At 39.2% G+C, this 12850-nt stretch overlaps 1 protein-coding gene and 1 long non-coding RNA gene across 2 annotated transcripts in view; one reads left to right on the plus strand and one right to left on the minus strand.

Annotated features, from left to right (window-relative positions):
• Positions 1-12850, minus strand: part of LOC306651493 — a 543249-nt gene that overhangs the window by 142323 nt on the left and 388076 nt on the right. The window lies entirely within an intron of this gene.
• Positions 1-12850, plus strand: part of ARHGEF9 (Cdc42 guanine nucleotide exchange factor 9) — a 267373-nt gene that overhangs the window by 90383 nt on the left and 164140 nt on the right. The gene's annotated exons all lie outside the window — the stretch shown is intronic.

The following is a 12850-nucleotide window of genomic DNA, read 5'->3' on the forward strand; positions in this document are numbered from 1 at the left end:
TACTAGGGATCACAGTCACAGCATTTCCAATACCAGGTAAGTAGTCTACATCTGTGCTATATTTTCAACTATTTATCTATTTAAATTTGAGACAGGGTCTCATTACATTGCCTTGGCTCACCTTGAACTTGTGATCCTCTTGCCTCAACCTCCTGAGTAGCTGGGATTATAGGCTTGTGCCAACATGAGCAGTCTAACTTATTTTTTAAAATGTGAATGTTCAACAAATAATAGTTGGCATTGCTGTGTAGATTGAGTATTTCTGGTAACTTTACAGAAAAAGTTGGAGAAAGGGGTTTGGAATGAGTCAGATCCAAGAGATATTTCTCTGGGGGAGAGTACAGGAAGTAGACAACTGATGTGAGAAGAAGTATAATTTTGGGGGGGTATGCTGGAAATGGAACCCAGGTACTCACACGTGCTAGGAAAACACTCTATTACTGATATACATCCCCAGCCCAGGAGTATAACATGAATCATAGAAACCTCCTACCTTTTTTTAGCACTACCAGATACTTGATATAAAGTATATAATTTGATCTATCCACAGCACAATTAGAAGCATTGTTTCCCATTTTATACTGCTGAATATGGGCTGGTAAATTTTTATTGAAGGGCCTGACAATAAATATTTGGTGTTTTGTGGGGCACATTGATCCTTTTTGCATCTTTTTCTTTTTGTAACAGTACTATAGAAATGTACAAAAAACAGGGTGCAGAGCAGAATTTGGCCAACACCATAGTTGCTAGTGCATTGTATAGACGTTAGGAGTATGGACAATGGAGACAGCAGGGATAGAATCCTGGATCACCACTTAGTTGTTACATGCATTTGAACAAGGTGCTTAGTCTCTCCCTGCCTCAATTTCTTCATCTGTAAAAATATGATAATTATAGAATTTATTTCATAGTGATGTTGTGAGGATTCAATGTTGTTATAAGTGTTTAAAACAGTGAGTCACTGTTTTAAAATAAGAAAATCTAAACACTTATGTTGGAATATGGAGGTCTACTTGTGGAGGGAGACCTCTCAATAATGTTTCTGGCTATATCTTATGAGTAGCCATTCCTTCTACATCTATGAACAGTGGGCCAGGTTCTCCAATGTGGCTCATTGTTCCATCTGCTTTTGTCTCTGTATTCAAAATCTCAGATGACACACTAAAAACACAGAATTGCTGGCCAATCCAGGCCAAATCCTTGTGCCTCTCAAGCCTAAATCTTGATGTCACATTTTCTCTGTATAGGCCGCTCAAGGGAATATTAAATTTGGGAGCAAACCTTCCTTCTCTTTGATGAGAACATAAAAGCTATTGTATCAGTTGTCATGTGGCTGACATCCTCAACTGTTAAAAGAATTCTGAGCTGTACTTGACAAAACTGACCACTCTGTCCTTGAATTCTTTCTTCCTTGACTTCCACGACACCATACTATAGTAGTCTTATTCCTATCACATTATTCCTTCTCATACTTATCTATTTCTACTCTTCAATTGCAACATATTGGAGGGCCCCAGGGTTCAATCATTGAACCTCTTCCCTTTTCCATTTGTATTCCTTCTTTGGTAACCACACTTTGCCTAATGACTTTAAATAACATTTATACATTGATTCCAAAATTTATCTCTCTAGGCTAACCTTCACTTTGACACATATGTCTGACTATTTAGCATTTCCAGTTGGATATCTAATAGGCATTTCAAAATTACTATGTCCAAAACTGAACTTACCCAAGATCTGTTTCTCTGGCATTTTTTCTTAAGTCAGTTAAAAGCAACTTCCAGATGCTCCCTTCCAGATTATCAGACCAAAATCCATAATGACTCATCTCCTCTCACATAACATATTGAATAATCAGGAAGTCCTGTTGATTCTACCTTCAAAACATATTTAGAATCAGTTGCTTCTCATCACCTTTCCTAGCATCATCCTGCTTAAATCACCATGATCTTCACTAGGAGTACTACATTATGCTGTCTCCTCCTTATTTCTGTTTTCTCTCTAAACCTCCTACAGTCAATTCTCTCTCTACATAGACATCAGACTGAGTATATGAAAATTTAATTCAAATCATGTCACATGACATTCTTCTGCTCAAAATCCTTCAGTTGACTCTCATCTCACTAAGAATAAAGACCTAATTCTCCCAATGATCTCTAACACCCTACAGGATCAGGCCCCTATTACCTCTGTGACCTCATCTCCTAATCCAGTCTCCAGGGCTCACTCTACTCAACTCATACCAGTCTCTCCACTCTTCTTCAGAGTTACCAGGCACTCTTCAGCTCTAATCCTTTCTAGTTATTCCTTTCACATGTAACATATGGTTTGTATTATTTCTGTCAAGGTCCTTCACTCTCCTTAGGGGTCCTTTCTGAAATCCCCTCAACCCTACCCTTACTGTTATGGTTTGGATGTGAGGTGTCCCACAAAAGCTCACATTTGAGACAATGCAAGAAGGTTCAGAAGAGATATGATTGGGTTTTGAGAGTCTTAACCTCATTAGTGAATTAATCCTCTCATAAGGATTAACTGAAGTAGTAGGGTGTGTATGGTGGAGGTAGGAATTGGAGCATGGCTTTGAGGTATATAAATATATATCTGGCAGGTGGAGAACTCTCTCTGCTTCCTGATCTCATGTGCACTGTTTTCCTCTGCCACACTCTTCCACCTTGATGTTCAGCCTCACCTTGAGCCTGAGGAATGGGCCAACCTTATGTGAACTAGGACCTCTGAAACCGTGAGACCTCAAATAAACTTTTCCTCCTCTACAATTTTTCTGGTCGGGTCTTTTAGTCATAGCAGTGAAAAAGCTGACTAAACCACCATCACCCCACAGTTAATCACTAACATCAGAGTTAACATAACGTCAAGGATTGTGCTAAGGACTTTATACATTATACTTGTTTACTCTTCACAACAACTTTTTGATATAGGTACTATTAATATTCCTATTTTTCAGAGAAGGAAACTGAGTTCAAGACAGGGAAAATAACCATATCAAGTATCTGTCTTACTTTTAGAATAATATATTTCAAACTGTTCACATTGGGACACATTATATATATATATATATATATATATATGTTTTTGCATATACACTAATATGCAAACTTGAAATAAACTTTTCATTATATAATAACCTCTACCATTTTGCTTTTTATTATGATATTTTCTATTAAAAATAAAGAAAATCTGGGTAGGACACACTTTATTGACTTCATCACTCACATGAGTCTACTTCAGTATTTACCATTCACCAAAAGTTTGTAAATATCCTTTTGAAAATCATTGCCCACCCTCTTTCAAGAATTTTTGCTTTTTTCAGACACTCCCCCAGAATGTCTTCTTACCCAAAAGCTATTGCTTAATTGTGGAATATCAGACAACAAAAGAGACATGGGAAGAGAGATGGAAGGATTTCTAGCAAGACTCAGAGTGGTGAAAGTTGGAACCTGCTGGGGTCACTCTGTCCCCCTCAGAACACAGACTATGAGAAATGGGGGTGGTTCTGAGAGAACATTTTTACAAAGGGCATGAGAACTGGAAAATGTGGCTATGTAAAGGGACTAAAGAGTAGTTAGAAGACTAGAGTCAGGTATCGGATATTTGTTAATACCTTGTTAGGAACTTGAACTTCATCTTAAGCAAAGGGAAGTCATTGAAAGTGTATGATCAGGGGAGCATCTGGATCATGCAGTTCTTTAGGCATATAACTCTGGCAACAGTGAGAGAATGATTTTAAGGGCAGCAAAAGTAAACGTGGAAGGACAGATAGGTGGCTTCTGTGATGGTCCAGGAGAGACATAAAGGAGGGCCTGACCTACAAATAGGGTTATGATTATAGAGAGGAGGAGTTACATAAAAGAAATACCATAAGAATATAATCAACAGGATACGGTAGCTAATTATATATATTCTCTCCTCCTTCCCAGTTTATCCCTCATCCCAGATGCTTTCTATCCCCTGCCAAATTATTCCTCACCCCAGGGCTTCTACAGCAGCCTGGTGAACTCTGTAAATCTAACATACCAGGAAGAGGAAGCATGGGTGTGGGTGGTGGCTCCTGCTGTGTGATGTAAGAAAGAGGAAACAGATCATCATAGCAGGCCGGATGGAGCCAGGTCATCCTGTTGCCATAGCATTCAGAAGATCACAGAATTTTAGAGCTGAAAGAACTTAGGATCCTGTTGTGAGGATATCCTACCCTGAGGAGGGACCAGATGAAGATGGAGGAGACTAGCAAGAAAGGAACCTTTAGGAAAAACCTCAATCTTGAACTCTGAAACTTGCCCCTTTCCCCTCCCTTCTCCTTTCTGTTTTATCCCCTTCTTCTCTCCCTTTTTCTCCCCCTCTTCTCCTTCCTCCTCATTCATCATTATGTGCTCATCCTCTTCTTTTTTCTCTCTCCTCTTTTTCCTCTTCTTTTTTTCCTTTTCTATTCATCCTCCTCTTCATCTTCCTTTTTTTAAAAATTTTGTCTCCTTTCCCTCCATCTCTTCTCTGTTCTCTTCCTGACTCTCTCTGAACTTTCAGCAACAAAATAAAATTCCCCTGGAGCTCAGGAATCAGCACATGGAAACTGAGAAATGATCCAAGCCATCCCAGGTCAAAGATGGCAACAGATCCCCTGGAAGAAGACCCAATTCCTACTAGAAAAACACCATATGATTATTTTCTTTATAATGCTTTTACTGTTCAACTACTTACTACTTCCTGGAGAAGAACTTAGCAGGCCAATGGAACAGAAAGTTTAACATTCTCACAATTCAGTGAAGGTCAGTGAAACCTGGTACCAGAAACGAGGGCTCTTATGTCTTCAGTTCTTCACTTCTTTCCTCTTTTTTACTTGCTCTTCACTTCTATAAGTATGGTCCATGGACCAGCAACATCCACTGCAGAATATAGAACCTCAGGCCCCACCCTGATCTTACTGAATCATAATCTTCATTTTACTAAGAACATCCATTAATATTAAATTTTAAAACGCACTGTCTACATAGACAGCATTTCTCAGGTATGGTCACTGCCATTCCTAGAGCAACACATTCTGGGTTAAGTCTCCTAGAACTGTGAAAGGGTAAAGAAACTGATGGTAAGAGAGTTCTGGAGGTCAGAAGTCATGATTCAGAAGCCTTTGGAGGCTAAGCTGGGGTCAGTAGTCAGGGAATTCTGGCTCTAAAGGAGGCAGCTGCCATCAATTCCAGTTGATTGTCACAAAGTAGGAATACCAGTCTAGGGCTGCCAGACTTCCTGAAGAGGAGATGGAAACCCAGACTTTTATGAAATATCTTGATTTAAAAAACATATATCTTAATATCCAACAAACTTTTAAAACATTTTGGTGGGCAAATGAAACAGGGCTCTTGTCCAGACTTTCTGTTTATAACCTCTGATATGTATAGGTTGCTTTGTTTGTTTTCAGGAGCAGGGATTCTTTGTTCAATCAAAATCTTACTTGGAAGCTTAATGTATAAAGCAGATGAAAGGAGAACCACTCTGGTTGAAGTGGGGTTCAGAGCTTCTCCTACTCAGCCTCCTACATGTTCCCCAGGATAAGACCTATTCTCCGTAAGACCCTCCCTATATTGTAAAAAAGCAGAAATCAAAAAGCTTTCAGAGACTGTAAGTACATTATATGACAGGTGAAGAAGCTTATCCAAGGTTACACAGCGATTACTTGACTTCTAGTACAGGACTCCTCAAATCATCTTACTAACTTCTTTGCATGGTTCTCTAGCACAACCGTCCATCAATGGAGGATTCATTCTAGAGCACTGGACGGTACTTTTCCAGCCTCTGCTTGAATGCCTTCAGTGATAGGACTTTTAAAGGGTGGATATTAACATATGAGCTTGACTTGCCAGGGAATCTCTGAACAGGTACATGCTTGTGGATTTTGTAGGTCCTGAATCCACCCAAGTGATATAACCAAGTGCTGTTTGAATGGGGGATTAAATTGGCTCATCTAGTTGACACTATTTCAGCTGGTCCTGCTTTTGTCTTAACAATGAATAGAGGGCTGGAAATCAAATTCCTCAGTAGACAGGAAGCTAGGGATGGAGACATAATGTGGGATAAAGAGAAGAGGGAGGTGAAGAGGAACAGGGTGGGTGCTAGGAAGAGGTTTAACTTGAAGTCACATCATTTATAAAACTTTGAGAGTAAAGAGTTCATGGAAAACTTAAAGTAGGAAAATAACTAATGAGTTCCTATCTTGTGGAAAGAACAAGTGTTTCATGTGGTAGGTCCCTGTGAGATTGTTGAGTTGAATCTCCTCACAGTCTAGGGTGGTATATTCTGAAGCAGCCCGATTAGCAGGATCTTATCCTGTCCTAAGGCTCTGCCTGAAGACAGACAAATGTGACTACTTCCTCCCTGCCCTTACCCTGACTGCTTGTGCCCACTTTACTGGCATACTTCAAGTGCCTCCATAGTACACTGGGTCTTTACTCTTGCCTGGGTCTGCATGGTCAGGGAGCTTCTTGAGAAACTTGGGAAGAAGGAATTAGTACACAAGGTCAAATTGTTTCTTGGGAAACTTGGGGATGAAGAATTGTGTTCTCAGGGAAAATGACTGCCTAGCTAATATTTCCACAGAGAGGATGGGAGCTTACATGCCCAGTAAACCTTCTTCTCCAATCAGGAACAGCAGTTGTCTTCAGGATCTCTGCCTATTCATTTCCTGAATAAGGCAGAATATATTACTTATTTAGGTTTAGACAAAGAAAGTTATCTTAAAGGCTCCAACATGGTGACAAGAATTTGATGTAGAGTTGAGCTTCTCACACTTGAAAGTGCATATGAATCACTGGGGATCTTTTGAAAATGTTGATGCTGAGTCAATAGGTAGTCTACATTTCTACTAAACTCCCTCATAATGGGTGGTGCTGGTCTGAGGAGTACAATTTGAGTAGTTGCAAGAGGCTAGATGACCTTGAGAATCCATTTAGCTGGATTTTTCTTTTTCTTTTCTTTTCTTTTTCTTTCTTTTTTTTTTTTTTTTTTTTTTGGTACTGGGGGGTTGAACCCAGGGGCACTTAAAAACTGAGGTTGCATATCCCCAGCCTTTGTAATATTTTTCTTTGGAGATAGGGTCTTGATGAGTTTCTTAGGGCCTTGATAAGTTGCTGAGGCTGGCTTTGAAATCTCGATCCTCCTGCCTCAGCCTCCCAAACCACTGGGATTACAGGCATGCAGCACCATGACCAGCTGGATTCGTCTTCTCACAGTCTAATATATATGTGTACCCATATATATTTTTCCCATTGCACTAGCCTCTTGATTTAAATTGTTTTCATTGTTAGCTTTATTGTGGATAACATTGTTTCTCATTTCTATCCCTTCTTTCATAACAACAACTGACTCCTTGGAAGCACATGCCATTTGCCTCTGCCACCTATTATTCCTTATTTTTGCTTTTATCTCCTGACTTTCTGGCCCTGCCTGATTCTCTGACATCATCTCCCACCATTAAATTGTAGTTAATTGTACTCTGCCTCATTGGCCTTCTGTCTTTTGCACATGTCAGTCTCATTTCCATCTTTGGACCTTTGTTGTTTCTTCTTGTTTGGGATGCTGCATCTCCACATGTCTGTATGGCTGGTTTCTTCTCCTTACTTCTGTGTCAACTCAGATTTACCTCCTCAGAGAAGCCTTTCTTGATCACCTAGGTAAAGCAGTATCTCTCTCCCTGGTCACTTTCTATTACATTATACTGTTTATCATTTTCACAATAATTATTCAGTACCTAAGATGACCTAATTTTGGTTTTTGGGTTCAAGGTCTAATCCTTCCATTAGAATATAAGTTCCCGAAGGCTAACTATTTAGTCTGTCTTGTTCATTGCTGTATTCCCAGCACCTCCAGCAAACTTGGAACACAGTAGGTTGAGAGATGGTTTTTCTGGTTATTCTTCCTCATTCATTGAAGATTATCACTTTTCTTCACATCTTCTCCTGTCTGCCTATTATCAACATCTCTTGTGGATGGTGGTCTCACCTTCACCAACTCAGAAAATTTCTTTGGTAGTACCCTAGATCTTGTCATAACTAGTATCCAAATGGATTTTCCCCAGAATTTCAATTATCCACCCTTTGACCAATGCGTCTTGTTCTTCCAGTTCACTTTGACACCTCACAATAATTCTTATACATCATTGAGATTCTCCAATTCATTGACTTTACCATTCCATTGACCTTAACCCATACTTGACACTCCTTGTATCCTCTTTTCTCTTCAGTCTAGTTTGAATTTCCTGGTCCACTATTATTCTTATACCCTAAAGCAAATGCTTCCATCTCCATTTTCCAGGTCTTTACCCATCATATTTGCTTTGTAAATCTCCCTCAGATTCCATTCAACCACTTCTCCATATCTGTGTCTGAACAGCAAAATGAACTAGATAAAACTCCTACAGCTGGGCTGATTTATATTGCTTTAGCACAAGCCTCATTTAGGCACTACTTTACTACTTCTCCCTATTGTGTATGCTTTTCCACTCCAAGACAGTGGCTCTCAACCTTGTTGCACACTAGAATAATCTAGAGAGCTTTAAAAATTCCTGATTCCCAGTGGTTCAAACTGAAAACCTAAAACTATCCATAATTCCTTCCTCCTTGATCTTACATTCCACACCCAATCTATCATCAAGTTCTGTTGTTTCTACCTTGTAATTTATAGTTCAAATATTTTTTAACCTCTGTGCATCATTTTTACTGTTCTTCTGGCCCAATTCACTATCATCTCTCCCTTGGATCACCACAACAGCTTCTACCACCACCACCCCCCTTCAGTCTGTTTACCACATAGCAGCTTGAATGGTCTTTTGGAAATGTAAATCAAGTAAACTACTTCACTTAAAACTCCTCAATTTCCTCTCCTCTATTCCAGATATTCTTAGAATATATATAAGATGTTTTCCATTGGCCTTCAAGGCTTTACACATCCTAGATTCTGATACATTTGTCTCCTATCATTCTCCCCATTTCTCTCTATGTTTCAGCCTCATTGTGCTTCTACTACAAGCCTGTTTCATTCTTTAGAATAATTTAATTTCTGGGTTTGTTGTTGTATTTGATTGTTTGTTTGGGTGTGTGTTTGTGTGTGTGCCTAGAATAGTTTCTCCTTACTTTTTACATGGCTGGCTCACATTAAGCCTTTAGGTCTTAACTTATATATATACCATTTCCTTGGAGAAGCCTTCCCTATCTAAACTATCTCTCCCCTCACTTTCTCTCACTTTCTCTCATAGCACTTATTACCATCTAGATTACTGTATTTATTTACCTTATCTACTTGTCTACTGGATAGAAATGAAGGCATGAAATATGTCCATCATGTTCACTGCTATAGCATCATTGCTCCACAGAGTGCCTGGCACATAGTAGACACATATTTTCATTAAAATTATGAACAAAAAAGAATAGGTAGTAATATATGTAGCAAATATTGTTTCATCAAGACATCAAGGGTTATAATACAGATGTTATCTTTGGGCCACCAATAGTAGCATTATTGTAGTTGTGTACTTTAAATTTTGACTACTGTACTCTATTCACTGTCTAGAATCGAGGGTTTGAGGTTTTTTTTCTTTTATCCCTACTGATCCACTAACTTACTTTGTTCCATCCTTTCCATGGGACTGTATTTTCTCATCAGTAAATTGAGAATGCTGGAGAAGATATTCTGTAAGACCTTTGCCAACTGGTATCTACAGTTTGGTATTTGCTTAAAACTCTTAGGTACATAATTGTTGACCTGAGACATAGAGATGCTGGGTACTTGTCTCAGGCTACCCACCAATAGATAATTTAGTCCTTGACTCAATTTTGGACAAAGCTACAGTCACACCAGGTAGGGATAAGCTTGAGCTGGTACCTTTGTCCCCAAAAGCCAGTCTTTGGGGTCCCCAAATCACTATGGACTCACAGAGAATGCACCAGTCTGGGGACATACCTAAAATTATCTTCCTCCTCATTGCTGCTGATGGCCAAAAAAGAGGATATTATTTGGCTTTTACCCACTGAGATTTCATACCAGGTTAGGTACCTTCTAGGAGGTCACAGGGCTTCAAGAGAGGTCTGGAATACAGAGATGGTTGAAACTGTAGATTTGTATTATCCTGTTCTGAGTGCTTAATGGTTACCAGGCCCTAAACTAAGTTCTTACCTTGGATGAATCCATCAAATAGTTATCAACAATCTTGTTAGTCTTATTCACTGATATTACCTATTATGTTTTATCACCTCCAACTATTTGCGTGGTTCTAGGCAAATACTTATTCTAGACACACTGGATTCAATGGTGTCTAATTATGCCTCTGGGATCAACGTTCATTCTTCTGCATGAGTCTCTAGTCCCTTTACTTTCAGATCCATTCCCCTCTCTTCAATTGAAAACTACATGTTTTAGGCTCCCTTGCTTTCTCACTTCTTTTGTCCACAAGAGAAGGCACACCTAAAGGAGACTGGTGGGCAGGAAGAAGAGAGGAGCCAGGATATTTCCCCCACCATCTGTTTCAGAGGGATATTTTTTGGTGGTAACTGTATATCTCCATGTCTCCAGCTTTTGTTGAACAACGCCTCTGTTCATGGTACCTGCTTCTAACAGGTTGTCACACCATACTTTTAGCTTCTGCATGCCAGCACCTGTTTCTGGGTTCACATAACGCTATCTTCTCCCAGTATCCATCTATATCTATGAATGGTAGCAGCTTTCTGTGAATACCAGATGCTGGGCCACCTTACCACTCCTTGTTTGGCTTAGCTATGCACATGTAATATATTCACTATATTAAATTCTCTGGTTTAAAAATCCTAGGACAATCCCATGAGGCAGGAGGATTTAAAAATCCGAGACCATCCCCATCTATTTAGCAAAGCCCTAAAGAACTCAGCAAGACCCTGTCTCAGTATAAACAAAAAAAAATTTGGGGGGATGTAGCTCAGTGATAAAGTACCCCTGGGTTCAATTCCTAGTGCCAAAATACATAATTTAAAAAATCTAAAAAATTTTTAAAAACCTAAGGTAATTTCTGTTTCTCTGATGTAAACAGGTATTTTTCCATAACCCCAGGGCTATCATATCACATAAATTGCTTATATCCTTCAGAGCACATCTCACATTTCTATTGTTTGTTTACTGATTTGTTACCTATATCTCATCTACTCCAAACAGATAGTAAGCTACATGAGGAACTCTGTCTTATATCCTGAGCATCTACCACAAAACTTGGCACATAGCGACCCAAAAATATTGTTGAATGAATATATATCCATCAAAAAATTGAAATTTTTATTGGCTATATCCTATGTGCCATACACTGTTGTACAATATACTAAGTTGAGTAAGTCATTGTTATTGCTTTCAAAAAAAGAAATAAAAAAGTTATAATTCAACTTAAGTGACAAGTAATAGAAAAACTTGCATACAAGTAGTCGAAAAACATTCATATAACCAGAACATTCATTTGCTAGGGCTGCCATATCCAAATACCACAGATAGGTGGCTTAACAAAAATTTATTTTCTCACAGTCTTGGAGGCTAGAAGTCTGAGATAAGGGTCTAATCAGGGTTGTTTTTTTCTGAGGCTTCTCTCCTGTGTTTGTAGATAATTGTCTTCTTCCCAAGTTTTCACTGTATACCTGGCTTGTGCCATACTGGATACAGGCCCACCCTCATAGTCTCATTTTAACCTAGTAACTACTTCAAAGATCCTATTTCCCAATACAAGTCACATTCTGAGATACTAGTGATTAGAATTTCAATTTATGAATGGGGGGGTGTACTATGAAGCTTATAATAACCAGGAAATAAAGTAGATCCTTTTTAACTGAGAGAGTTGAATGGCAGTGCAATAGGAGTTAGATGAAAGATGTCAAAAACAAGACCTGGAAATATTCCTGGAAATCTTTCTAAAGGTGTTATGGCCAGTGCAGAATCTTAAAGAGTCATGATAGTTTGAATGGGCTGGTTGGCAGGAAAGGTGAATCCCAAGATATTTAGAATTAATGAAGGCCCAGATGTTGGAAAGTGAGAAGAAATTGTAGAACCACTGATGTTTGGACCAACAGACTTGGGAAGATATTAAAAGGTTACCCAGGTGAAATTCCCATTTGATTCAAGAATCCCTTGCCTAGGAACCATTCAGCTTCTGCTTATATACCTCTCCTGGCTGGGAGCTCATGGAGGCTTAAATCTTTGGCCAGGTCTGTTTTGCCAGAACAATGGCTTGGATGAATTGTGGTTTCCTAAGAAGCAGAGGACAACAAGACTGTGTACCATGCCAGTGATGTCTTCATGCCAGTCACCTTCCAGAACTGCTGAAATCATACTTTAATGCTCTCTTGATGTAGTTGCAACCTCTGTTTTTTTCAATTCCATTATTGACAGATTGCCTTGCATACCAGGAGTCTTGGATTCTTGTCTCATTTTTCTGTGCTACTCTGGGCAGATGTATTTCAACCTCTGAGTTACAGTGTTCATGTCTGTAACATGGGATAATTAATACACTTTGTTGTGTAACTCACAGTTATTTTGAGGATTATGTGGAATAATAATGGGTGTGAACGTGACTGACAACATCAACTCTCAACAGTTGCAATGGTGCCAGCCTGGGTTGCATTGTCCAGAGTTGAGGGCATCATGAAGAGGTGGGCGGTTTCTCCGTTTGCCTGTTTTGCTGATGTACATTTGACTCATTCTCAGCAAAATAATCAAATGGAAAATTCATCCATCATCAAACTGCCTTTCATGTTCCTGAGGGTATGAGGGAGAATCCTAAAGTGGTGTGTGTGTGTGTGTGTGTGTGTGAGAGAGAGAGAGAGAGAGAGAGAGAGAGAGAGAGAGA

This window comes from Sciurus vulgaris (genome assembly GCF_902686455.1).
Source record: "Sciurus vulgaris genome assembly, chromosome: X".
NCBI lineage: Eukaryota > Metazoa > Chordata > Mammalia > Rodentia > Sciuridae > Sciurus > Sciurus vulgaris.